We start from the raw sequence: 25469 nt of genomic DNA, 5'->3' as shown, positions 1-25469 counted from the left end.
TCTAAAGCTGAGCACTAAAAAGTAAAAGCTATTTCCAAAAGTCCATGAATAACTTGCTTATGCAATGACATCCACAAATCCAGTGTTAGAGTTAAACTTGGAATTCTGTAGACTTTAATTTTCAGAAACACACTCAGCCTCTGCATGTGCTACCTTGGGAGATGAAGATCCATCTGAAAAAGTCTATAAATTTGAAAAATAACTCTCATAAAAACTAATGTGATTTATGTAAGCACATTAAGGGGAAAATACCCTGAACAGTTGGTTTAAGTGCTTAGACTTCTTTAACTTAATATTTCCATATGGTTACATTGTAATTTTAGATTTTTTTTTTGTTGTTGCTTCATACCCTTTGTTAAATTTGAGAAACAAATTAAGGTACTGGCACTAAGAAATTAAGCAACAAAGATGCCTCCACTGAGTGCTTGATTGTTCCCACATGAAGCAATGATCCTTTCTACAAATTCCCCTGATCCTCAAGGAAACATTATTCCAATTGGCAGAGGGTTGTTTGTGTGATGTTGTGAACAGACGATCATAAAAATTTTCTGATATAAAAAGCAGGAAAAAGAGTGATGAGCAAACTACATTTATTTTTTTAAAGAGCAGGATTACATTAGCTAAGTAAAGATCAGTTTCAAAATGCCAGACATGGCTTGAATTCTTACTGAATTGTTTCATGTTTTTAACACTTTCACATTTATCCCACAAGATTTTCACTTTTGCCTAGACTTTACTACCCCTGCAATGATCCACCACTAAAAATACTCAGTTTATCTGGAGCTCTCAAACTGGCTTATGTGCTGCTTTTAAACTACAGCTTCCAAAGATTTTGAAAATGATTATTTAAACCAGCACAACACATTGTGTGAACCTTCTCAAATCAATGCAAGCCCACATTATATTGATTTAACTGAAGTTGATTTCTACCAACTAAAACTAAATGGGTACAAATCACTTTAAGAGCAATGTGGAGCTTCAGGGGAGTGGTGTGATCCCACCTGCACATCTCAGCTCACCAACTGCAATATTGTACAGCAAAATTCAGCAGGAAAAATTTTTTTTTTTTTTTTTTGGAATCTCTTCTCTGCTGCAATTCACTCCTCCTGTCCCAAAAGGAAGCCATGGTAAGATCAAATAAGAAGGCAATGTAATAAATGCCACAATGAATTTGCTTTCATTATCTGCATTGGATCAGTTTATGGGTAAAAGAGGAGGTTGATGTCAGATGATGCAGCAAGTGTAGGCTGAAACTTGGTTCTCTATCATGGCCTGAACATCTGTGGGGGCACAGAGGAGAGAAAAAATGGCATCACTTGTCCAAAAGTGCTGTTCATTTTCCCAAAAGTGTCTGCAATCAGAGCTGGTAAATGTGATGGTGGGCAGAAGACAGGGATGGAGAGAGAGAGGGTAAAACAGAGGGGAGAGAGGGACAGATGGGGATAGGACTCACCTGAGCTGCTCCTGACCCCCACATGGAACAGCAGGATTCTCTTGGGAAAAATCCTTATTTCTCCCAGCCAGAAAGACTGGAAGTTCCTCCACAGCCATGCCTACCACTCATGCAAGTTGGCAATATATAAATATATACATCATATTTATCACATGAGAACATTCCAACCAGCCATTCTTAACACAGGGAGAAGATGCTGGGCAGGAGAAAGGATTTTCACTACACTTCTTTCCTTCAGACCTAATAAACCACAATGGAGTGATGGTCAACATCCCAACACTTAATACATTTTGTATGAATGGAAGGGAACCTGCTGAGATACACAAATCTTTGACATTTGTTGCAGAGTGTATGTAGTTCTTAGCATGTCTTCTTCAAGTGACAGAGAACAAAAAAAGTTGTCAAGAATGGACTCATTGCTTTCTGCTTTATGAGTTGACAGATGATAGAATTTATTTAACAATAGAACACCTGGCAGCTGTCTGGCAGGGGTAGTGGCTGAGCCTGGTATGAGTAGACATAGCTGAATGACTTATGTTGGAAACATAAGCTGGATGGAAGGAGCTGAAGCCTGTGATGCTGCAATGGTTTTTAGTATCAGAAAAGTGGAAAACAGTTATGGAACAAAAATATCAAGATCAATAGTTACATAATCTGCTCTTTTTCCAGGGGACCATAATTATTAAGGCATTTTCTCATCAGTGCCACATGGAACTCATTAGAAAGGCACAATCAATAGCAAGTACAGACTGTGGACAGCATAAATATTGAAATCCAGCTCTATCTCCCTAACCACATTTTCAGTGAACTGCCCCTTTGTGCACTCCCAGCACTCAAGAGTGAGTCCTCTCATACATAGGCATTAGCACCATGCATCTGCTGGGGATCTGCAGAGTCTCATCAGTGTGATGTGCAGAGGAGGAAGCCAAAGAAATGATTCAAAGCTGGGAAAATGCCTTAGTCCAAAAGTCAGATTCATCTTGCCTAAATACAGAAGTCTATAACGTAGGCAGTGACATGAGAGGTCACCAGCGCAGGGCTCCTTGATTGTTGCTAGAGAGAAATGGGAACACTGTGAGGGATATTTATCTAGTCTGGTTTAAAGATTCACTTTGGGATGAGATTACCTTCACTATGAAAGGGCTCATTTCTCTGAGCTGACTCCAGTGGGATGGTGACTAGAGCTGTACAGCCATCTGTTGGGTAGAAGTGCACATCTGGCCACATGTGTATCCTACCTGAGAGACTGAAAAAGTTCAATCTACTTAATTTGCCAGAAGCAGATCACAGTGCTAACATATCAAGGAGAACCTTCATGTAAAGACAGTTTTGTTTCCAATGGGCATTGTTAAGAGCAGAGAGAAACAGGAATTAACAGGTGTAGGCTGAAGCCAGGTACATGCAAAGAAAATACAAAGTGAAGGGTTTTGTACAATAAGTGAGATAAGCCACTGCTCAACAGCAGGAAGAGAAGAGGTGGCTTCTTGATCTCTGGGAGCCTCCAATGTCTTTATGAAACATCAGTGCTCCAGTTCCACTTAATAGGGATTAAATGAGTAAACCTATTAACCTGAATAAAAGTGTATTGCTCTGTAAATCAGACTGCATTACTTGTCCAGAACTTCTGGTTGATCCCTGTCTTAAATTTGTTTTAAAACCTGCATGTCGCTGTTGAGCCGCTAGCAGAGAAGAGATCCCGGATTCTCAGTGTGGCATAGAAAAAGCACTTTATTATTTTGAATCCAACATATATATAGACTTTTCAGAGGTCACCCAGATTGGTCAGTCAGAAACCTCCCCCTAGGCCTGATTGGCCAGGCCTGAATCTCGAGACACTCTTTCAACAACATCCAAACTTCTTGGATGAGAAAGGAGAATGTTCTCATGGGAAAGACCTGTGCTAGCCACATCTGCATACTTCTCTATACCTAAAAGTCTTCTCCTCTGTTCTGCCAGGGAAATAGATAAATAAATACATAGAATTACAGTAGGTTCTTCTGTCTGTAAAAGAGATAATCCTTTGTGAAAATAACTGCATTCTACACAGTCATGGCAGTGAGCACAAGGATTTCATCTGCACAGACAGGAACAATTTTGCAAGCCAAATAGAACAAGTCATCTGAGCTGCTGCCCCTGAAATCAATGGTTCTTCAGTCTTGTCCTTACTCCAAATGACAAAGAGAAGTTGGAGGGGTTGGGTTTGTTCAGCCCTTCCAGGTGGTACTGGTGTCCATAACCACCTCGTTTCTGAGCTAATGAGAAATATTTGCCCTGAGCTCTGCATTGCTGGCTCAGTTTACACCTCAGAGAATTCAGCAGAACATGTTCTACTGCCTCACATGAACTGCTGCCAGCTCCTCTGACTCCTTTGTGTGCAGAGTTAGAGCATCACAGGGGCAGCTGGGAGGTGATGCATGCACTGTGCTATGTCCTCGTGTTTCTACATGCATTGTTTCTTGCTCTGTAAATTTTCCTTGATGTAAAGCAAGAAATAGTTTTGTGGGAACATGGAGCTATCTTTATATAAGGAAGTGTATATCTAATGTATTGAGGCAGGTTATTTTCTCAAACAGGAAAACATGTAATATATTTGTCAGGAATGCATCAAGCCCCATATGTAAACTTCGGAGAATTTGTTCTTCCTGGCGGCTTTCTTGCAACTTTTGGACTTTTGATATGATGGTTACCAACAGAATTTTAATTTACAGCCTGGATACATTCACCTGCACATGATACTCTTTTCTCCTTCATCTGCTATACTTCCCCCCCTTCCCTGACATTCACCTCCCAGTCATTTGACCACAATAGGATCCCACCTCAGCTTTCACTTTACAAGGCTGAGCAAATCTCATTTGCCCATTTCATGGCTTCATCCTCCCAGCAGCTCAAAGTCATCCTGTACATCACAATCTTTCCCCTCCTACACTGGAAGCAAGTAAAGAGTTCTTACCCCAAGGCAGATAGTTTTACAAATTTCTAAGGGTGAGGTTCATTTCACTTACCTCACTCTAGAAGGCATCTTGACAGCTCCCTCAAATGTGCTGACTGCTTTCCAGGAGTTGATGCCTCAGTCCAGGTAACTCTTCCTACACACACCTTGGAGTTTGTTTCCAATCCTAATGGAAATGTGCCTTATCTGGATACTTTCTCTTCCTGAGTGGTGGGCTTATCTTTTGTCTTGGGTGCCATCACACCCTGCCTCATGGATGTGTGCTGTGCCGCACCTTGAACTGCACTGTACACATATCTTGCTCCAGGGACTTTTCCTGCACCCTGGCTGCAGGCACAGCCTTGTAGATCAGCTGGGCTGCTGCACCTTAGGTGAAGGTGAGCACCTTAACACCACAAAAAAAAAATGTACATCCAATGTTGTGATAAAAGATTGGGAAATATTCAAAGGTTCCCATATATTCTTCGAAAGCTATTTTAAATCTACTTTCACCTAAAGCACCAAAGGCTCTGTCTGTGCCTTCATAGAGCCATGGTTTGGTTTGGGCTGGAAGGGACCATAAAGATCATCTAATTCCAACCCACCTGTCGTGAGCAGAGGCACCTTTCACTAGAGCAGGTTGCTCAGATCCCCATCCAACCTGGACTTGAACACTTCCAGGGACAGGACATCCACAACTTCTCTGGACAGCCTTTTCCAGTGCCTCACCACCCTCACAGGCAACAATTTCTTTATAATACACATTTTAAATCTACTTCATCTCATTTCAAAGCCATTCTGCCTTGCCCTAGCACTACATGCATTTGGAAAAAGTCCCTGTCTAGCTCTCTTGTAGCTCCTTTAGACGAACTGCTAAGTTCTCAGTGACGTTTCTTATCTGGACTGAACAACCCCAACTCTGTCAGCCTGCCTTCATAGAGAGGTGCCCCAATTCCAACAGATCCACTTCCTCTCCATGTTGGAGACCCCAGAGCTGGATGCAGTACCCCAGGTGAGGTTCCACCAGAGCAGAGCAGAGGGGCAGAATCCCCTCCTCACCTTCTGCCCACAGGGCTCTGGATGCAGCCCAGGACATGTTTGATTTCTGGGCTGCCAGAGCACATGGCTGGGTCATCTCCAGCTTCTCATCCACCAACACCCCCTTGTCCTCAGGGCTGTTCTCCATCTGTTCATCCCCCAGTCTGTGTTTGTGCTTAGGATTGCCCCAAATCAGACGCAGGACAGACCATGCTTAGCACACGTGGACTCCATGCTACCAGCCTGGCCAGCAAGAAAACAGCCAATTATCTGAGTATCTTTTTTCTGCTTAACCAAAGTCCAGTTAAACAGAATATACTATCTTAATCTCTTTCCTGAGAATAATTTATTGTCTCAATAAATTTACAATCTAATCTTGTTTACTCTCTCTCTGATAAGCCCAGATTTGAATTGTATCCCATATCGCATTTTATATTTATTTCTGGATGTTAAATAGTCTTTTCCTTCTTGATTTACTCTAAGAAATCACACTGTATTAAGCTTAGATTAATGGTTCTCTGGTTTTCTAAATTACTTTTTTTTTCCATTTCTTAGATGTAGGTTATGCTCTGAATGCAGTACCTGTCAGGTTTACAAGAAGACCATTTTCAAGTCTTTGAAATCTTTTGTCCAGCTCTCATATCTAATCATTAAAGCAATTCCTTAGTTTACCCAACTTCGCTCTTCTGCAATCAAGGAACTATATTTGCAGTCTTGCTTTTCATCTTAGCCTGCAAATCAAGTGGAAACAGTCATGACCAGTTACTCCAAAGCCACCTTTGATGACAACATCTTCACTAAAGGCTGATTTGTTAATATCACATCTAAAATGGCATTACAGCCGACTTAGTGCTGCTTTAGTGAAGAATTCTGCTAGCTTTTGCACACAGAAATAATGTGACAAAAGTATTTTCTAGGCAACATCTGGGAAATTGATTTCTAGAATCTTTTAGTTCTTTTCTTTAGCAGAGTCTCAGCTGGTCTGTCCTGCACTGAGCTCCAAGCTGTGAGTTAACAGCAGATCTTCAGAATTATCCCAGCACAAGCATTCACCATCCTTCCCTGGAGGGATTCTACTCACACCATTTATCCCTTCCCAGCCTATCCCAGTAGCTGGAAGGGACTGAAAAGTTATTTTAACCTTTATATCTGGCAAGAAAGCAAAAAACACACAAACTTTTCTGTCCTACCTGGGTTATTATATTGCTTTTCTACCATTCAACATAAATGCCTGTCCATACTAAATAAAGCTATGTGACTAACATCTGCCAGGTGTGCTCCACTGCTTTATTCACAGTTTTCCCAGGGGATGACTTCCACCTGCAATTACCATTTTGTCTTATTCATGTGTTACAATTACCATTTTGTGTTATTCGTGTGTTTAAGTTAATACAGAATGTACAGCCCGTGGTATCTTGTGTGATGTCCTTTGAGGAAAAGTATTTATATTGAGAACTGCATGGTGGCACAGCTTATGTGCTTCTGTGACATTCAGTAGAGATGAAACTGTTAGGTGGTGCTGATCAGACAAGCACATAAGCCTGACTTTTAAAAGGCTCTTCTGCATTACTATATTTATTTTGTTGGAGCCACAGAAAAATGCGTTCTTGTCAAAATGTGTCTTTAACAGGCTTTGCTTGCCATCCTTCTTGTGGGCTGGAAACTCAAACAGAAGCCTAATAGACACTTCAATGTAATCAACAACATTTATTTTCTGGGTCTAAGTCTAATTTCACCTTCTGGTTTATTCCTGACTGTCCTGGGGGACAACTAAAACAAAATAAAATTACATTATGCTAATAACGTCACAATCACTTAATACACATATTTTCAAGTCTGTGCTTGGGAATAGATGGTACTCAAGGCACTGTGAGGTCTAGATGGCCAAAGGTAAATCAGGTTAATTTTACTTTTGTGATGTTCCATAGGTGACGTCTGAACTGCCAGGAAGGGTCATTTCTGTTGGAGAGATTGAACATATGTGAAAAACACAGAAAGTACATTATAGCTGTCTCTCTTTGCCATACAGTTACTTACCTTTATCCTCCTTTTAGGAGCTTATGCCATTTCTTTTTTCTGCAGTAAAATATTTATGGCCAATTGTTTTTTTATATTATTTTAATCTTCCTGTATCCTGACAGAGGTAGAATCATAGAGTCATTAAGGTTGGAAAAGACCTCCAAGATCAAGACAAACCTTTGACCCTGCCCACTAAGCTATATCACAAAGTACCATGTCCACTTGTTTCTTGAACACTTTCAAGGATGGTGATTTCACCCTGCTCCTGTATTATGTTATTCTTCCTATTTTCATACCCCATCAGTGTTTTGTTTTTATTATTAGTGTTTATTATTCCTCTCAGGGTTTATACTGTCCTTATAGCAAAACTTGCATTTATCTAAGAGTACAAAAGCGAAGAATTATTTCATAGCACAAAGAGGTTTTTATGTGAGTTTGTGGGAGCTCTAGATTTGCTGAATATTTCTGCAAATCCAGATTTTGGTGTTTACAGTGTGTTTTTATGTGCTGCAATACTGAAAGGTTTCTCTGACTTTCACAGACATTTATTGAGAGCAGATTGTACCATATCACAACCTTCACCCACAGCCAACGCTCCTGTACACAGCACCAATGAGTCCTAGCAGGTAAAAACATCTCTGTGTCATAGTTTGGCCTCAAAAGAAATCCTGCTCTGATGTCAAAGCTGTCTCAGATGTGGTCCTGCGCCCAGGTGCTGCAAAGCAGATGCTGAGAGCCCCAACTGTGTGTCAGTACCACTGAGCTCTTGCAACTCCTCACCATTTGAATTCCAAGAGCAAGCAGGGAAGGATGTTGTGTGCTTTTATTGTTTGTCTTCTCTTTGCTCTTAATGCACGTCGATGCCAGAGCTTGGCTGTATGAGGTGTGGAGGCTGAGGATGTGATCTAAAAGCCTGCTCTAAACCTGCACTCTTACCTCTTGCTTTTAGAAGACTTTGGATCAGGAGAGGCTATCACAGTCCTGTGACATCTGTCAGAAGTGTGGGGTGTTGTTCACAAAATAAAACACCAGCTGAGAAAAAATATGACATGACAAAACTGTTTGTCAGCTCTGGCAAAGTCAACAGCCATAAAATAGCCTTATCAAGTGTGTTAGCACTGTGTATACTGTGCCACTGTGCAAGTTATACAAAATAAGGGCAAAGACTTTTATACATTTGAATACAGAACACAATGCACCTCTTCAGTGGAGGGAAGGGAGGTGCACATATATCATCTGTCATACATAGGGATGTACATACACCATCTGTCCCTTCTGCCAGTCAGAATACATAAATTGTGTACAGTCCATCTGTGGTCAATCTGAGTTTCATTTCTATAAAGTTTGGAAGTATTTAATCTCTTTCACATCTAGCCCCACTGATCAACAGGTGTGTTTCTGCATGGTGTAGAATAAACATGAATTATTAGTTAATATAAAAAGATAGAGATTGCTATATCTTTATATTTATTATATCTTTATCTTATATAAATATAAGATAAAGATATAGTAAATCACTTTGAAAGGGAACCACCTGTGTGGAGCTTGGTCCTGGCCTGGGGACATCACCAGCAAGGTCAGCAATCGCTCCTGCTCTGTTCCTTGAGACAGGAACTTTGCAATGGCATTTTGGCCTTTGCAAAACCAGTCCCATTCACCAGAACCAGTGGGAGAAGCTGGGGATGGAGCACAAGTTGGCCACACTCCTGGATCCTCTCCTCTTTCCTCCCACTGGGAGCACAGTGCAGTGGCAGCACTTAGCACATCTTTTAGAGCAAGCCAACCATTTTTGAACGACGATTTATTTACATAGGCAAGGAGAAATAGCTTCTTGGCAACTGTGTACATACCAAATGCTGATTTTCTATTTTAACTCCTAGACACAATGGCAATTGGCTTGTTTGAAAGATGACAGATTATTAACTGAAGGGAGAGCTAATGAGGGGGGTGAAAACATGAGCCCAAATCTGCACTTTCCCAGTGCAGTGCCTCACTTTACAGCTTGGTGAAACACTTGAAATTGGGTTTGGGCCCAAGGAGCTTTTGAAATAACCAAGCCAATTTATTTTTAGCTGCAAATATGGAGTAACTTTAAAATAGAAGTGAAAAGCTGGACAATCCAGGAAAACAAGGAGGAGTGTGGGAACCAGTTGATAAGGCTGAAACCCAGGCTGCTTTTGAGCATCCGCAGGGTAGATGCCTCTTCCCTTTCTTGTTGCAAGGAGTTAGAAAGGGACAAGAAATTAAATCCATAAAAGGTGAATCATTGTTATTCACCAGCAATTAGCTTCGCCTATTAAAACTCTCAAGAATTACTCAGATGGCGTTCCTAGCACCACATTATTCAGAGAGTAAACAGGAGGTTGGCATAAAAATAGTCCAGCCATCCTTCAAAAAATAACCAAAAGCCAACATATTTCGTGCTTTCTTCTCCAGCACCACCTGGATCAATCCCTTTTGAAGCCTTAGAGTAAATAAATCACAACTCCTCTATCTCTACCTTGGGATGAGGCTTCTTAAGATGGCAGAGCCAAAGTTCTGCCCACAGCTGGTTTAACAGTGTGTGTAAGAGGAAAAAAGTGCTGAAATTGCTTCATTTCTCCTCTTTTCTGATCAGTGCTGGTGATAATGTTTTCCTTGTTAGGGCTTGTAGACTCCAGCTCACTGCTGTGTTGAAGCATAGGAGGGCTCAAATCTGAGTCTTAAATAAAAAAAGATTTTGGTTCCAGCACAACATGTTTGTAAAATATCTACTGACAAGTCAAAAACTGTTCCACATGGCCTGTAAAACATATGTTAAAAATTATGCATCATAGACCAGCTTTAAATTATTCATTTTTAATTCCTTCAGCCTTGAAGGGCCTTTAAACATTGACTACTGAGAAACAATCCTACCACTGAGGGAACAGCTATAAAATAAAAATCTGGCTGCTTAAAAATATAGAGAAAAATGCTTTACCTAGGCACAGTTTCTGAATTTTAAAATATGAATAAAGGGCTGTATCCCCACTTGGTGAAAGCTGATACAGCTCCTTTGAAGTCTGCATAACTATCCCCCATCAGCAGTTGAAAGCCCTGGCACAGAGTTTCAAATAGATATAGTTTCTCTACATAAGACGACAAGCAAGATTTGCATGGTTAGTTCAAACTATTCCACATTCACTGAGCTGTTGAGGAAATACTGTCTGTGAAACAAATCCTGGATTCTTTCCCAAAACCATCTAAATGACACTTGCTAGTGAAATGCTACAGCATAAGGGGGATCAGATCCAGCAGGCTGGGTTGGACCCTGCTGTAATTCTGGTGGCATTATCAGAGAGGTCTTCTTACCTCCACACTCACTGGGGTGCATCAGGGAAGTTGAGAGCATCTGAAGGAATTAAGTGAGTGTAACACTGATATAACAAGGAGAAATAGGCTCCACACTTGCTGTTTCAGGTGGATTCAGTCTTGTTCTCTGCTCTTGGCTCAGCCAGGTGCTGGGAGAGACCTGTGGATCTCCTTCATGCTCTGCACTTCTCCATGCTACACCCACATCATGGGGTCATGCCTCCCTGAGGAATCTCTGGGGCAAGCACACTCCTTCTGCCTTGCTTTTCAAAAAGAGCCTTTCTGAGGAAACCCAGCCACTGCAGAGCTCGCCTCCATACCTCCCCCTTGCAACTTGTAATCAAGGTTGGTGTGGCCAGAGGGCTGCACCATATCTTACCTCTTGTGTGCTCCAGAGAAATGGTGCAGAGACAGGACTGAGGAAAAAAAAAAAAAAATTAAAAAAAAAAATTCTCACTCCCTCTTTTCAGTCATAGAATCACAGATTAGTTTGGGTTGGCAGAGATCTTAAAGATCATCTCATCTCAAAACCCCTGCCATGGACAGGGACAACTTCCACTAGACCAGGTTGCTCAGAGTCCCAACCAGCCTGGCCTTGAACACTTCCAGGGATGGGGCATCCACAGCTCCTCTGGGCAACATGTTCCAGTGTCAACTTGATTAACTATTATTAATTAGGACAATCTTGACTGCTGGTTAAGCTTTTCTTGATACAACCTAGCAAAACTTTATATGTTGTATGATAATAGATCAGCTATTTTACTAGATAAATTCTTTTTCTCTGCTGAGCTCATGGACAGACGAGCTGTGGTACAATAGGCAGTGAACTGCAGGGTGCTTAGACTCTTCTTTCTCATCACTCTCTCCCTCCCTCCCCCTCCAAGAAATGCTTGGGAGAAATCTCCAAACCAGACACACAACCCTATTCCTGGTGAGCTGTTCCCCAGGAATTTTTTTTGTAAACAGAACCACTCACCCACTATTATTGTAAAGCAAATGAAGCACCAAATTTATCCAATTTGCCTGGAAGTATGACAGTAGCAAGGCAAAAAGGTAACAGAGACACTAACAGATGATCAAATTGGAGCTCCTCATCCCACTTCCAGCAAAGTGTCAAGCGGCTCCTGGGAAAAAGCAGTGAACAGCTATTTAATAGACTGTTTCCACCAGACAGTAATTCCTGGTGTTGATACATTCATTGTGAAAGAAGAGTAATGTGCTTTTTCTTTTTTTTTTTTTTCTAATGCTCATTACTTTAGATTAAATCCCTTCCCAGCCCTGTTTATGAAGGATATAACACTTTGCCACTCTCCAGTATCCAGAGGCAGGATTTAGTGATGGGGTGAGTCCCTTGAAGGGCCTCTATGGGTTCCTGCGCCCCAAGCAGAAAGCTCAGACTGTCACAGGTGCTCTCACTGGCATGCAAATGTCTGCACAGCACGATACATGATGTGACATCGGTCTAAATTCACACTTAAGCTTTTACTAATATAACTCTATGGAAACAAGCTCAGTGATGATTGATGAATTACAGCTCCTACATAGCACAGTACAGTTTGCAGTGCAAGTACATTGTGCTGGATGTAATAAACCAACAACGTGGGCAGTTTCAGTAACTAGATTAATCACCTGTAAACTCATCTGTCTCACAAAGGGAGTTATGCACTGGCTGCCCAGTTCGTGTTAAGGAACATGTTTTTCCGAGCTCAGGAATGCATTCTCCCCTCTGATATGTGCTGTGCATGTTCGCCTGCCTACGGAAGGGTGGAGGAGAGAAGATCAGAGATCATTTGCTTCTTTGGAGGTGCTATAATCCCCCAAATCTAGTCATGGCCCCAGCCTTTACACATCTCATGGCTCCAGTCTTTACACACCGACACTAAAAAAGCTAGTGTTATGTTGTTAAATAGTTTTAGCAGCACTTTATCACTTGAATGTGTCTGTCTGGGGGATTCTTTAATGATGCTGCATTCTTTTTAATTCTATAGTTTATTTTATGGTCACCTTATAAATGTCTGATGCTGAGCAGAAAGAAGAGGGGTGAAGTACCTCTCCTGTAAAAACAGGCTGAGAGTGGGGCTTGTTCAGCCCAGAGAAAAGAAGTCACTGGGGAGACCTTACAGCACCTTGCAGTACCTACAAGGGCTGCAAGAAAGCTGGAAAGGGAGTTTTTTTCAAAAGGGAATGTAGTGATAGGACAAGGGGAATGGCTTTAAAATGAAAGAGTGTAGGTTAAATTAGATATTCCAAAGACATTTTTCCTGTGAAGATGGTGAGACACTGGAACAGGCTGCCCAGAGAAGCAGTGGATGCCCCAGTGCTCAAAGTGTCCAAGCCCAGGTTGGATGGGACTCTGACCAACCTAATAGGTGTCCCTGTTCACCACAAGGAGGTCGAACCTACATTTTCATTAAGGTCCCTTCCAACCTAAACCATTCTATAACTCTGTGAATATCGACTAAGAGCTATTTTCACTAACAATGCCACATACATTTTCTGCCCCGAGAAGCGCAGAATTTCTTTCCACTTTCCCCGCTGCGATCACCTTTGGGATCCACGCAGCCCAATTTCAGACCCAGCCGCTCGGGGGCTTTAGGGAACACAGACATTCCTGGGTGGTGACCCTCTAGGTTGGACCCTCTCAGAGGCGCTCAGGGGTGAGTTCGGTTCGCATCTCACCTCTGCGCCGCGCAGCCCCGGGGAGGGCAATGGGGGGAGAGATGGGGGAAAGATGGGGGGTGATGGGGAGAGTGATGGGGAGGTGATGGGGGGGAGATGAGGAGGGTGATGAGGGGGGTGATGGGGGCGTGATGGGGGGAGAGATGGGGGGAGGTGATGGGGAGGTGATGGGCGGTGATGGGGGGGTGATGAGGGGGGTGATGAGATAGGGGTGACAAAAGGGTGCGGGTGGGGGGTGTGGGTGGGGATGTCGGCGGGGATGTCAGTGGGGGTGTCAGTGTCGGGGTACCCGCGGGGGTGTGGGTGGGGGTACCCGCGGGGGTCCCGCCCCTCCCGGCCCGGCCCCGAGGAGGAGCCGCAGCCCCGCGCAGTCCACGTGGCCGAGGGCGCGCTATATGAGCGGGCAGGAAGCGCCGCGCAGGGAGCGAGGGGAGGGACGGGACGCCTGGAGCGGCTCGGCGGGCAGCTCCGGCACACAGACAGACTCACGGACACAGATACAGACAGCGCAGCGGCAGCCACAGCAGCGACAGTCCGTCCGTCCTTCCCCCCGGCCATGGGGCTCGGCCGCCCGCCGCCCGCACCGCACCGTGAGTACCGCGGGACCTCCCTGCCTTCCTCCCTGCCTGCCGCTCCTTCCTCTCGCTTACCTGCACAGCCTCCGCTGCGGAAGGCTCGGCGGGAGCCTCCCAGCCTCCTGACTCCTCGTTCGGCTGTTGAGTTGTTGGGTTTTTTAACAATTATTTCTGCTATTTAGCGGCAGGGGTGGCCCCGGCGCTGGCGGAGCGCAGCATCCTCCGGCTCGCTGCCCCGGCACTCCGGAGCGGGGAGGCTTCGCCCCATCCAGCCGGGATTTCCCCGCTGGAGGGAGGCAGAGGGGAGGCGGCGGGTGCCGGGGTGGGCTCCGGAGCAAGGGGCACCTTCGGGCGATGCTCGGGGGGCGACAGAGCCGGGGAATGTCCCTGGGGCTGCCCCTGCCCGTTCCTGCCCCGGGAGGGAGCAGCCCGCCGGAGACCCCGATTGCTTTATTTTATTGCTTTCTCCCCGGCTAGGCTGTGTGCCGAAAGAGTAAAGCCGGCGTTACTCCGTTAGAGGGCAAAAAGCAGACTGGCTGTCTTAGGTATCCGCTCGCATATTCCTCCTTGCAGAATTAATTTCTAGTGGAGCATAAATAACTAATCTTCGAGGTCAGCAGTTTGTTTTTATTGTACTCGATATATGTATCTCAGTAGCAGACATATATCCCAGGTCCTTAGTGTGAATGTGTGTAGTCTGGGACCAAATGAAAACAAGACAGTAAAAAAAAGCCTTGATGTATATTTACTCATTTGAGACATGCATGATTTTTCAACTCTTTGTAACGGTTGGGCTTGTGTGTATCCAATACATTGAAATAACTCATTCACGTAATTGTAAGTCTGAATTATATATTTTTCTGCTGGGCACATATGTTGAAGGAAAAACCTCCCTAATTATGGATCTTTCAGAGCGATTGGAAGGGTGACAAAGCCCTTGTAATCTTTTGGGTCAATTTTCATAAGCTTCCAAAAGCTCTCTTTGAAAAGGAAATTAAATTTCAGTGTACAAAAGAGACAGGAGATTCAAGGATATAAAAAAAGAGAGTCTCTTATTCTACTTTGATCTTGTCCTCAGGAGTTCATTTACTTTGGTGCTCTTCAGTGACACAAGTTAAAATGAAGAGTTGCCTTTAACTGGAGCCTTCCTGCCTCTTGGCATTTCGGAAGGTACTCAATTAGCAGTGCACCCCTCCTGGATATTATTTACAGAGCTTCAGCTGGAGGGGTGGCTCTGTGTGAAACATCTGCTTGGAAATACTTGGCTTGTTACATCCACAGCATGTTGTGCCATCCCTGCCAGCCTGCACCTTCCACAGCCCCTGTGTTCACCCCTCCTCAATCTCTCCATCCCGATCCAGAGCCGGTGGTGCTCTGCCCACTGTTCACAATGCCTTGACATAGCTGCTCTGCTGTTAGAAGTTGGGGTTGGCCCTGGGCTCCCCTTCCTGCTTTCAGCAGGGGTGGGATGGTTATCTGCAGGGCATGGCTGTGCTTAAGATCCTTTCTGGGCTTATCTGGGAACCTGACAGTTTTTAATCTGCGTGAACACATGTTCAGGCGGTGGCTGGGGGTAACGGAGGGGATGGTTGGATGTGAATAAAAAGTGCGTTTGTTTAGTAGTTAATAACACTTGTTTTCTCGATTATCCTGGAAACAGCAAACCCCTAGCATAGGTCTGTGGTGAACTTGGTGCTCTGTTCCTCTGCCAATTTCTCACTCCATTTTCTCTACTTTGGTGCTGCTGTAGGGTAACATTTCAGTGTAAAGAGGTTTAAAACTTGTGCCTCAAAGTCCCAGTCTATGGTTCTACCAAAACAGCTTTAAAGTTACCACGAAGTTTTTCAAGTACAGTTCTGCTAATACACATTTATTTTACCTTTCTGCTCAGTTAGGTACACTTAGGGTGTAAAAGCATTGTCTTTGAAAGTGCAGAAGAAGAGCAAAATTGTATTACTTACTCTTTTGGCTCACTCACTTGGTGCACAATCTGATTCTGCAGGGCAGACAGTGAGTTGCTCTGTTTCTATGAATTTGTCACACATCTTGGCCAGAAAGGAACTTGAAACCTTCTTTGCAGTTTTTCTTTCATACTTGATTATACTGCTAATGGTAGTAGTCTCTCAATTGAGGAAGGTCGCTTTTCAAACAAAACATAGTTTTTTATAAGACTTGGTATCTGCTTATCAACATGCTTTTTTTGTTTGTGCAAAACTGGGAGTAACTTGAGAGGAAATTAAGGTCATGCAGATTGCAGTTCTATCTTCTAGGTTATAAAAGCATCTTCTATGTCAAGTGTGTTGCAAATGCTGCCATTAAATTATAGTAGAAATAAATTTGTATTTGGAATATCTTTTACAGCTATTTTCAAAAGCGTAGCATTTTCACATGCTCTTAAAAAGCAAAGCAGAGAGAGCAAACTCTGCTCCACAGCATATTTCAAATGCTGTTAATCCCACCACCTGGTGGAGCTTTTCATGGCTCTGGCTCAGGGAGCTCTGAAAAGGATGCATTTTTTTGTCTTGTTTCAATACTGTCACATGTGGAGTTTAACTTTTTTCCTTTTCATACCAGACTTAATTAATTTTCTGTATCTTCTATATCATCCGTACTTTGAAGAAAGCAGCACAGGACTATTGGTCTCTCATCTGAAGCAGCAGATAGACGAACTGGTGAAGTAGGGGATAAAGTTTTCACCTACAAGTACCTTTTAAGTGGAAGAATTATTTTTATTAACCAGCCCCTCTTCCAAGATACTCTGATGGAGTCTTTCCATGCAAGCCCAGTTAGCTTTATGCTAATTATTTTTATATTTTTATATACATTTATATTAATCTATAAAATATTATTTACTATAAAGTATTTGCTAAACAGCCTGTGTTCAGAAGAGAAGCAGATACATTTTGAACTGACCTGAGATTTCTGATGTAAGTTATTAAAATATGGGTGTGAATTCCCAGGAATTAAGGTGAATTATGGCAGACAGACCTTTGCCCTTCTCTGCCATAGTTTTGCCTGACTGCATCAAAGCCTATCTGTTATGTTTATAGGGTGTCTCCTAGCTGACAAATGAGAATCTTACTCAGAGGTATGCAAGCTGAAGGTAAACTCTGGGGTTATCTGACAGCTCACAATTCAGAGGAATTGTTTACAACTGTGAGAAAGCTCCTTGACCCATACAGACATTTCCTGTGCGAGATGCAGCCTTGCAGGCAAAATGCTGTTATAAATGCTTGTATTGCTCTTGCTGCCACAGTGCCTGTGGCAGCAGCTAACACCCAATGGAGGTCATGGCTAGCCTAGAAATGAGACAATTCCTATGTGTTCTCCAGTCCTGGCAGGAATGGTGTGCCTGGTCCCACCTGTGGGGTGGACAAACACATTTGCAGCCCATCCAGAGCATGTCTGCATCCCTCTCTGGGATGTCTGAGGACTGATTCATTGCCCAGTAGATATCTGCTCTGTGTCACCCAACAGGTGAGCTCCAGGGAGCTGGGAATCTTCTACCAGGCTTCAGGGATCTTGGCTTCTCAGCCACAGTCTCGTAGTGCTGATTGAATTGTTCTGAACTATCTGTCTGTGTCCTCTGGTGCCAGAACAGAAAGGTATGTGTGACATCTGGTGTTGTATTTGAGACTTGAGGAAGGTGGGTTTGGTGTCCAAGCTATCTTCAGTGGCACCTGAAAGGTGTTTAGCAACTGAATTAACCCTGTGGGATCTGTGTGTGTTTTCTGGGCACAAACCTCTCTCTTACAGAATAGATAACCTTATCAGCATAAGTGGTCTCTCTCTATTTAGGGTCGATGTGTGTTAGTTGTTCCAAGTTGTCACTTCATGTGACCCTTCTTGTTCTGATAAGGGCTCTGGGCCAACGTGGTGCTAATTAACAGCAGTCAGAGAGGAACTGCTGTCACCCTTCTGGTCACCTTTCCCACTCTTAACCCAACCTCCTCTTCCCACTGGTGCAGAGTGTCCCATGCTCTGGTTTGTGAGTAGCAAGCTCAAGTCACTTTGTGTGAAATGTCCTACAAGGCTTTGAAAAGCTCTTTTAAGTCAGGGCTGCACAGCCCCCTGAAGCTGTGAAATAGCTGTGGAATGTGGAAAATAGGGGGTTTTGACAGACAGGAAACCCTTTTTAAAAAACTCCCCATAGTATTGGCAGAAGTCTGCTCTAAAGTTAACTTGAATGAGTTAAGATTAGGAATGTCATCAATTGTAAAGACTGTAGTAATTGTTAAAATGCAGTTCTGGGGAAAAGGAGGGTGGAAAGCAATTTTTTACTGGCTTTGCTGCACTTTGAACTGCATGTGATTAAGTTGCTTCATCTGGACTGATGTGCACATCCTCGGGGAGAAAAAGATTTGTGCCCTGTGTAGGAGATGACAAAACCTTCGAGCAGAGAGTTATACTATTTCAGGAAACCTGTTAACCTCATCAAGCCACATCTGTTTCTCTGGGCAAATCCCACAGCTATTTTTGCCAGGCAATTGCAAGGTATTGTAGAGTGCAAGAGAGACACAACATAAGTGGTTGAAACATGCACCTGGTGAGAAATATTTGAAGTGTAGCTTTCTTGCTCTGAGGACATCATCTCAGTAGAGCTTTTTTTGTTTGTTTTTTGTAGTAACTTTTCCATCTCTTTGGAAGTCCTTTGTCCCAGCAGTAGTTTCCAGTGCAGGCTCAGCACTCTGTAGCTTTCCATCCCAGAAGATGTGAGTGGAGGATTAGGAGGGATGAGTGACTGGTTAGAGCCCACAGGGTCTAAGCACAACATTTTCCACCCTGCTGGTGCCTGACACAGGACTGCTGCTGGCATGGAGGTGACTCCACATACTCTTGGTATCCCCAAAACTCCTGCGGTGGACCACTCCTTATCCAGCCCTTTGGAGAATTGTTCTGCAGGTATTAAATCTGATGCAATTTTCAAATGTCTCTGGGCTAAATACTTGCTACTGACATTTTCCCAGGATCAGTGGAGGTTTAGATTTTTTTTTTTTTTGGGGGTTTTTTTTTGTTTTTTTTCTTTTGTTTTTAGAGCTTTGGTTCACCAATACAAAACAAAGGTTGTTCCTTTTAAAGGACACTACATTATTTCTAGAGGCTGGATCTTCAATCAATGACTTAATCTTACTTATCTGAAATACTTTGTGTGCTGACACATCACAGTGCTGTACCAGCTCGAAAAAGAAATCTAATTCTATCAAATCTGCCAGCTCAGTTAATATGACCCTGCCAGGGAAGCATAAGGCATCACCTCCAAGTCTTTTAGGGAGGAATCAGATTCCCACTCTCAGCTCAAATTCAAAGCACAGTACACATGGCTAGGTTTGGTTTTAAAAAATTAAGGTACCTTCTTGCATCCTGGCATGCAAAACCACAGATCAAATTGGAAGATGTCAGCTGAATACTTGGGGGAAACATAGCAGTTTGAGTCCTGCAGACAGTTCTTTGGGATTAGTCTTGAAGCAGAGACCTGTGCTACTTCACCCTGAGACTTCTACAAACTCATGTGTAAAGAACATGGTGTAGGGCAACCTGCAACTTGAATCAGAGCTGACCTGACAGTTTTTGTCTCTTTTCTGACACTCTGGAGTGAATCCAAAGCTGCCAGGGTGTGATAAGGACACCCATGCCTGTATCTTAAATTCCTTTAGCCTGATGCAATGTGGAGATGCCTTTTACAAAACCTGCAGCCTGCATTAGTGCAAGACTTCAGCTGTAAATGCTATTGCTCCATGCATCTAATGCTTTCTCTTTCTAGAGCTTGATTTAAATCAGTTTGTGCAGATAATCTAACTTAGATTTTTTTTTTTGGTGACAACACTGAGAAAAATATTCATTGACGTTGAATCAAAGCAATCTTTAGTTAAGCAAAAGCAGGTCAAAATAATTGTGGTTTTGATAAAGAGAGGCATCCTTGCTTGTAGGTATACTTAATTCCAGGTCCATTTCAAACTCTCAGGTAGTCAAAATTACTCATTTTGAAAGAATCAAGTTTGCCCTCAGATGTCAGAATGATCCCTCTGAATTTGATGTGACCTGCATTGTCACAGTTCGTCAGCTGATGGCAATACTGATATTATACCTCAATTTGGGGTTTTGTTCTTTTATCTTTGAAACTATTTTTGTAGTGAAGTTGTTATTCTTTGGAAGGCTTACCCTGTTTTTTGCTCCTTGCACTTGGGCTGCCAGAAATGCCTATGGTGTTGTGGCTTACAGGTGTAAGTGGGGACTCTGCAGTGGATTCACAGAGAAAATCTGGGCAGGGGACAGTGCTGTGGGGTCAGAGGATATGGCTTTGCTTCCAGATCACAGCTGTAGGCAAAAGACATCAGCTCCACCAAGGTTATTCTGATGTCTGGAGTGTGGTGATGTGAGGTACCTGTGGAAATAAAAGGTGTGTGTGAGATACTGAGAGCTTCTTCAGAGCTTCAGGAGAGTTTTTTTCTAGTTTCATCTCCATTTCTCTCCTTCCTGAGTAGACACTGAACTGTCCTTTCCCTGTCATGGTTTAACCCCCCAGACAGCAGCTAAGCCCCACAGAGCCACTCTCCCACAGTCCCTCCAGTGGGAGAGAGCTGGAAGAGTAAAAGTGGAAAAAAATCACAGGTTGAGACACATTTAATACGTAAAGCATAAGCTACACAAGCCAGCAAAGCAAACTAAGGAATTCATTCATCACTCCCCATGGTCAGGCAGCTGTTCAGCCTCCCCAGGAAAGCAGGGCTCCATCCATCCCACATGATGGTGACTTGAGAAGATAAATGCCATCACTCTGAACATTTCTTCTTCTGCTCCCATCTTTGTATGCTGAGCATGATGCCATATGCTCTGGGCTTGGGTCAGTTGGGGTCAGCTGTCCTGGCTGTGTCCCCTCTCAGTTCCCAGTGCACCACCAGCCTTCTCGCTGGGGAAGTGGGGTGAGGAGCAGAAAAGCCCTTGGCTCTGTGTAAGCACTGCTCAGGAATAATGAAAACATCCTATGTTATCAACAGTGTACTCAGCACAGATCTAAAACATAGCTCTATACCAGCTACTGTGGAGAAAATTAACTATCCCAGCCAAAACCAGCACAGTCTCTCTGTTATATGTTCCTCCTCTCTCATCAGTCCTTTTTCCACAAATTCTCCTTGCTTGAAGAGAAGAGGCTATTCCTGCAGCTCCCTCCACACCCCTTCCTTTCCCATGCTTTGTTTTCTATGTGCTGAGATCAGAGTGAACCAAGACATTAGGAGAGCCAGGGACACTTAAAACTTTGCATCTGAGGACAAGTGTGTGGTGTTGGGAGGACACTTGTGGCTGAGAACTTGGAGTGAGCTTGGAGAGCCAAGGCCTGTCCCTTCTCAGCTCTCTGCTCCAGACTTTCCAGCTGTAAAGGACAGTATTTCAGTTTCCTGGAGTTTTCGTTCAGCCTGTTGAGTGGTTGGAGACTCCAGTAAAGACGTAAACATTGCGCTTTTGACCAACAGCTTGATTTTTGAACTACGAAAGTAAAGGGAAATCTACCACATGGAGAAAAGAGCTTTAGAGAAGAGATTCGCTCTCTGCCACTCCTTTGAGTGGTGTAGTCTTCAGAGATGTGCAAAAGCACAGCTGATGCAACATAAACCATCTATATTTCTGTTTTGTTTACTACAGTGAGATTATCACCATAGTGCTACAAGGATTGTGCAGTTTGGTGCTTTATCCATGTGGCTGTTCATGCACTGCTTTTGCTTGCCTGGATCCTCAGACATTACAGAGGAACATAAAGTGTCATTGACTCACTGTGGCTGTCACAGCAGATTTTCTGTTAAAAAGTATGCAAAAATAGATATGCAAAGGTAAAAACTGCTTCAGACCTGGAGTTAAAGAGAAGAAGCCTGTATTGTGGCAGGATATGTGAAATAGCAGCAGCTTCACAGCTTTGGGATAAAACTACAGGGATGCTGAAGCACAGCTGTCCTGCATCCTGCTGTTAAATCCATGTTTCTCCAGTTCAAAGGCAAGGGTGCTGTGTGGGACAGTGTGACAAATGCCTTGTGCAAGTTCAGGCAGGTGATGCCAATGGCTGTTCCCTCATCCAGTAGCATTGTAATACCCTTGTAAGCCCATGGTAGAAGGTCACCAGATTTGTCAGGAATAATTTGACATAACACTCACGATTCAGACAGTTAATTACACTGACAAAAGTTGGGTGTTACTGTCCAGCTAAGACACTGATGTGTTTCTACAAAAGCTCTGTGACTCTGCTGTGTAAAACGCCCAAAGCGTCAAACAGAAATTACCTCAAGCAGCCACATAACTGTTTGTGAGGCCAAAGAGCAAAGGAGCAGGAGATGGATACTGGCTGTTGAAAAATACAAGGTTATTGAAAAATACAAGGTGATACAGTAATTGCAGAAGTGGCTAAAACATTTTGCTAGTGCAATGAAACAAAGGAGTTTAGAATAAGCTGCTTCTCCCCTAGGCAAAAGTCTCCTGTCGATAGTGAGTTAAATATTGGCAGAGGATGTTGCTATGTAATTGCAATTCATTTTGTAATGTTTTTAATAGAGGAAAAAGATGGAGGTCTGTAGGGAAAAGAATCAATAGGTTAGAATTACCAATCCAGCTCCTTTGGAGGGGGATGTCTCTGTTTCACAGAGCACCAGAAGAGGCTGCTTGTTTCTTCCACTGCTGCCCTAGGAGAGGGGCTCATTTGCTGAGCTTTGTTTCTGCTGCCTGGGAAGGAGGACACACACTTCTCCTTTGCCTGTAAAATGTCTGGATGAAAAATGCTATCACAGAATCATTAAAGTTGGAAAAGATCTCTAAGATCATCAAGTCCAACTATCAACCCAGCACCAACACCACGTTTGCTGTTAAACTATAACCTCAGATGCCACATCCACATTTTCTGGACAATTGCAAGGATGGTGACTCCACCACTCCCCTGGACAGCTGGTTCCAATGCTTTACAACCCATTTCATGGAAAAAAAAAAGTCCTGATATCGAATCTAAACCTCCTCTGCTGCTATTTGAGGCCATTTCCTCTCATCCTGTTAGCTGGGAGAAGACACCAACTCTACCTCACTACAGCCTCCTTTCAGGCAGTTGTAGAGGGAGAAGGTTTCCCCTCAGCCTCCTTTTCTCCAGGTTAAACACCCTCAGCTGCTGCTCTTAAAACTTGTATTCCAGCCCCTTCACCAGCTATATAAAGCTAAAATTCTAGCAGACTAAGGCAAAAGTGCTCAGTGCAACCACTGTCTCTACTGTTTTTGGAGAAAAGCTTCCCCCACTCCAGGGACAGTAGCCCTTTGTCCCTTTGGCTTAGAATGCTGAAGTCATGTCTGCGGTGACTGTCATCATACTAATTGAGAAACAGTCCTAAGAAATCTGCCCCATTTTCAAGTTATTATTTTGGAAAAAGGACAGTTGTCTTGTGGGAACAAGCCAGACCAAGAGTTATATCTTAGTGCAACAGAAGGCAGACCTTAGCTCCTCCTCAGGCAAGCTGTCAGGGACTCACACACCCAACTTTTCCTCTTTGCTATGTGTGTGAATTTGTAAAGAAGCATTGCTAAAACGTCTTTTCCCTGATCTATCTAACCCTACGCAAACGTAGAGGTTCTCTGTATTTTGTGAAGTAAACCCACCAGGCACAGCTTCATTTAGCAAAATGGCTTTTCATCAAGGTGTAACTCTCCCCTGAGGGTTGCTCTCAGAGCCACTAACCACACTTTTGACATGTCTCTGAGTTTGGAAAACGTTATGAGTCTGGCTGTTGTCTGCCAACACAGTCTTTACACCTTTACTGTCTTGTTTGGAAATTTATTGGCTCTGATGTGCAGGAGATATCAGTATGTATCTTCATTGAGGAGCTCCTCATGGGACAGACTGGAGCTGGAACAAGACCCCAAGGCAAATTGATGCACTTTTATAGGAGTTTGAGGCTTGCGTGGCAGAGGGACACAGGCTGAGCGTGGGATTGCCAGGGTGCCATGCAACCCTTCCCACTCAGCTGGCTTTACCAGGCAGCTCTTCTGCAGGGTGACACTTGGTGCCACTGGGACTGGTGCCACCTGCTGCACTGCTGGCACCCTCCTCCCTTAAACAGTGAGATGTGGCACTGCCACCAGTGCCCAAGGGTTAAGTTAAGGGCAAAACCGGGAGAAATTCTCTTGTTTTGAAAAGTATTTCTTTTTCAGTCCCTCATCTCTACAAAGGGAACCCATCCAAATTTGCCTTTGTTACTTTTGTATTTGATCGGGCTTCATTTGACAACTGTGGTTCTTGGAGATGGAAATTCTGTTGTTAGGGCACTGACACTTTTCTGAATATTAAGAACCTCTTGCTTTTATAGCTGTCAGAATTAATCTTTCAGATCTCCCCCTCCAGCTGCCATGCTCTCTGCTGAGCTGATTGCTACTCCTGGGCAGGTAAGTGTCAGCATTGTTTTGCCTGGCACCAGCAATATTGACTTCCAGGGATATGAGGGTGTTTCTGCATCCTGGATCCAGTCCTGTGTTTTGTTTATGATACTCTCTCCTGTCAGAAATAAATTCTGCATAACAGTTTGCCCTTTCCCCAAGAGAGAATAGGGTCGTGCACAGTAACCTTGAGTATAGACTTGTCATATCCAGTGAGCTCATTAGGGCTTGATCTGCTCATTACCTGGAGACTGTTGAAGGCAAGCCCAAAATATTTCAGAAGTGAGCAAGGGCAGCATGCTTTCCTCTGAGTGAGCATGGGAATGTTGCACAGCACATATATTTGAATCAATTGCTGAAGCTGACATCTGCTTACTGAGGTTTACAAACTTGTGGCTTCTCATAATCTGTAAAACACATGGCATTTGTATGAACAGGCTTGTTGATGGCAGTTCCCTTACCCAAAGCCAACAGCACTCTTCCATCTGTGTAGCAGAGCCCTTTCCTTAGAGCCATCAGTCACAATTGACTGAGTCCAGCTGAAGGTGAATAAAAATAAAATTTTTTTTCTTACTCTTCTCTCCCCCAAGGAAATTCTTTCATAGGTGTGACAGCCTTTGCCAGTCCACTTATAGCTCCTATAGAATTTCAGCTTCCTGTCCAAAGTTGTTGGGATGTGAGATGTGTAGCAAGATGTTCTTCCTCAAAGGCCACAGGACAAGGGATCCTTGTCAGCAGTACATGGTGAAAGATTTCAAACTTGATGAGTGATCTTTAAGGCATGCAGCAGGCACCCAGAGAGTGTTTTGGGTGTTGGGAGAGTTAAAATTGGTTTGGATTTTTTCAGGAGGTGCAGAACAAAACCACAGCGCTGGCATCTTGCATTAAAGGTGTCCTTCAGCCTGCCCAGTTGGCTATTTTAGGAGGCATAAGTGATGTAAACATCATGGCAGAGAGACTAAAACACTTGTGGTTTAACCCCAGCCAGCAACCAAGCACCACTCGCTCACTCCCCGACTGGGAGGAGAATCAGAAGTGTAAAAGTTAGAGAACT

The 25469-nt window shown here is 43.6% G+C and overlaps 1 protein-coding gene and 1 long non-coding RNA gene across 6 annotated transcripts in view; one reads left to right on the top strand and one right to left on the bottom strand.

The window, feature by feature from the left end:
* Positions 1-389: 389 nt before the first annotated feature.
* Positions 390-14345, bottom strand: LOC146442448 (uncharacterized). 2 transcript variants are annotated; one of them, XR_014850269.1, is made up of 4 exons: positions 14099-14345; positions 11149-11185; positions 8376-8471; positions 390-1280 (listed from the first exon to the last, which is right to left on the bottom strand). It is a non-coding gene; the product is annotated as an uncharacterized LOC146442448 (long non-coding RNA). The 2 variants fall into 2 exon arrangements; XR_014850268.1 differs by lacking the exon at positions 390-1280 and having other exon boundaries at positions 8058-8471.
* ST3GAL1 (ST3 beta-galactoside alpha-2,3-sialyltransferase 1) overlaps positions 13846-25469 on the top strand; it is a 76095-nt gene continuing 64471 nt past the window's right edge. For 2 of the 4 annotated variants that reach the window (XM_085053629.1, XM_085053625.1), the window contains exon 1: positions 13846-14038. The gene's annotated coding sequence lies outside the window, so the exon portion shown is untranslated. Of the gene's footprint in view, positions 14043-25469 lie in introns of all 4 variants that reach the window. The other 2 variants (XM_085053624.1, XM_085053623.1) reach the window with 1 other exon arrangement.

This window comes from Lichenostomus cassidix, chromosome 2, assembly GCF_008360975.1.
Source record: "Lichenostomus cassidix isolate B80296 chromosome 2, HeHo_3.0, whole genome shotgun sequence".
Taxonomy (NCBI): Eukaryota; Metazoa; Chordata; class Aves; order Passeriformes; family Meliphagidae; genus Lichenostomus; species Lichenostomus cassidix.
This window is presented reverse-complemented; position numbering and strand designations above follow the sequence as displayed.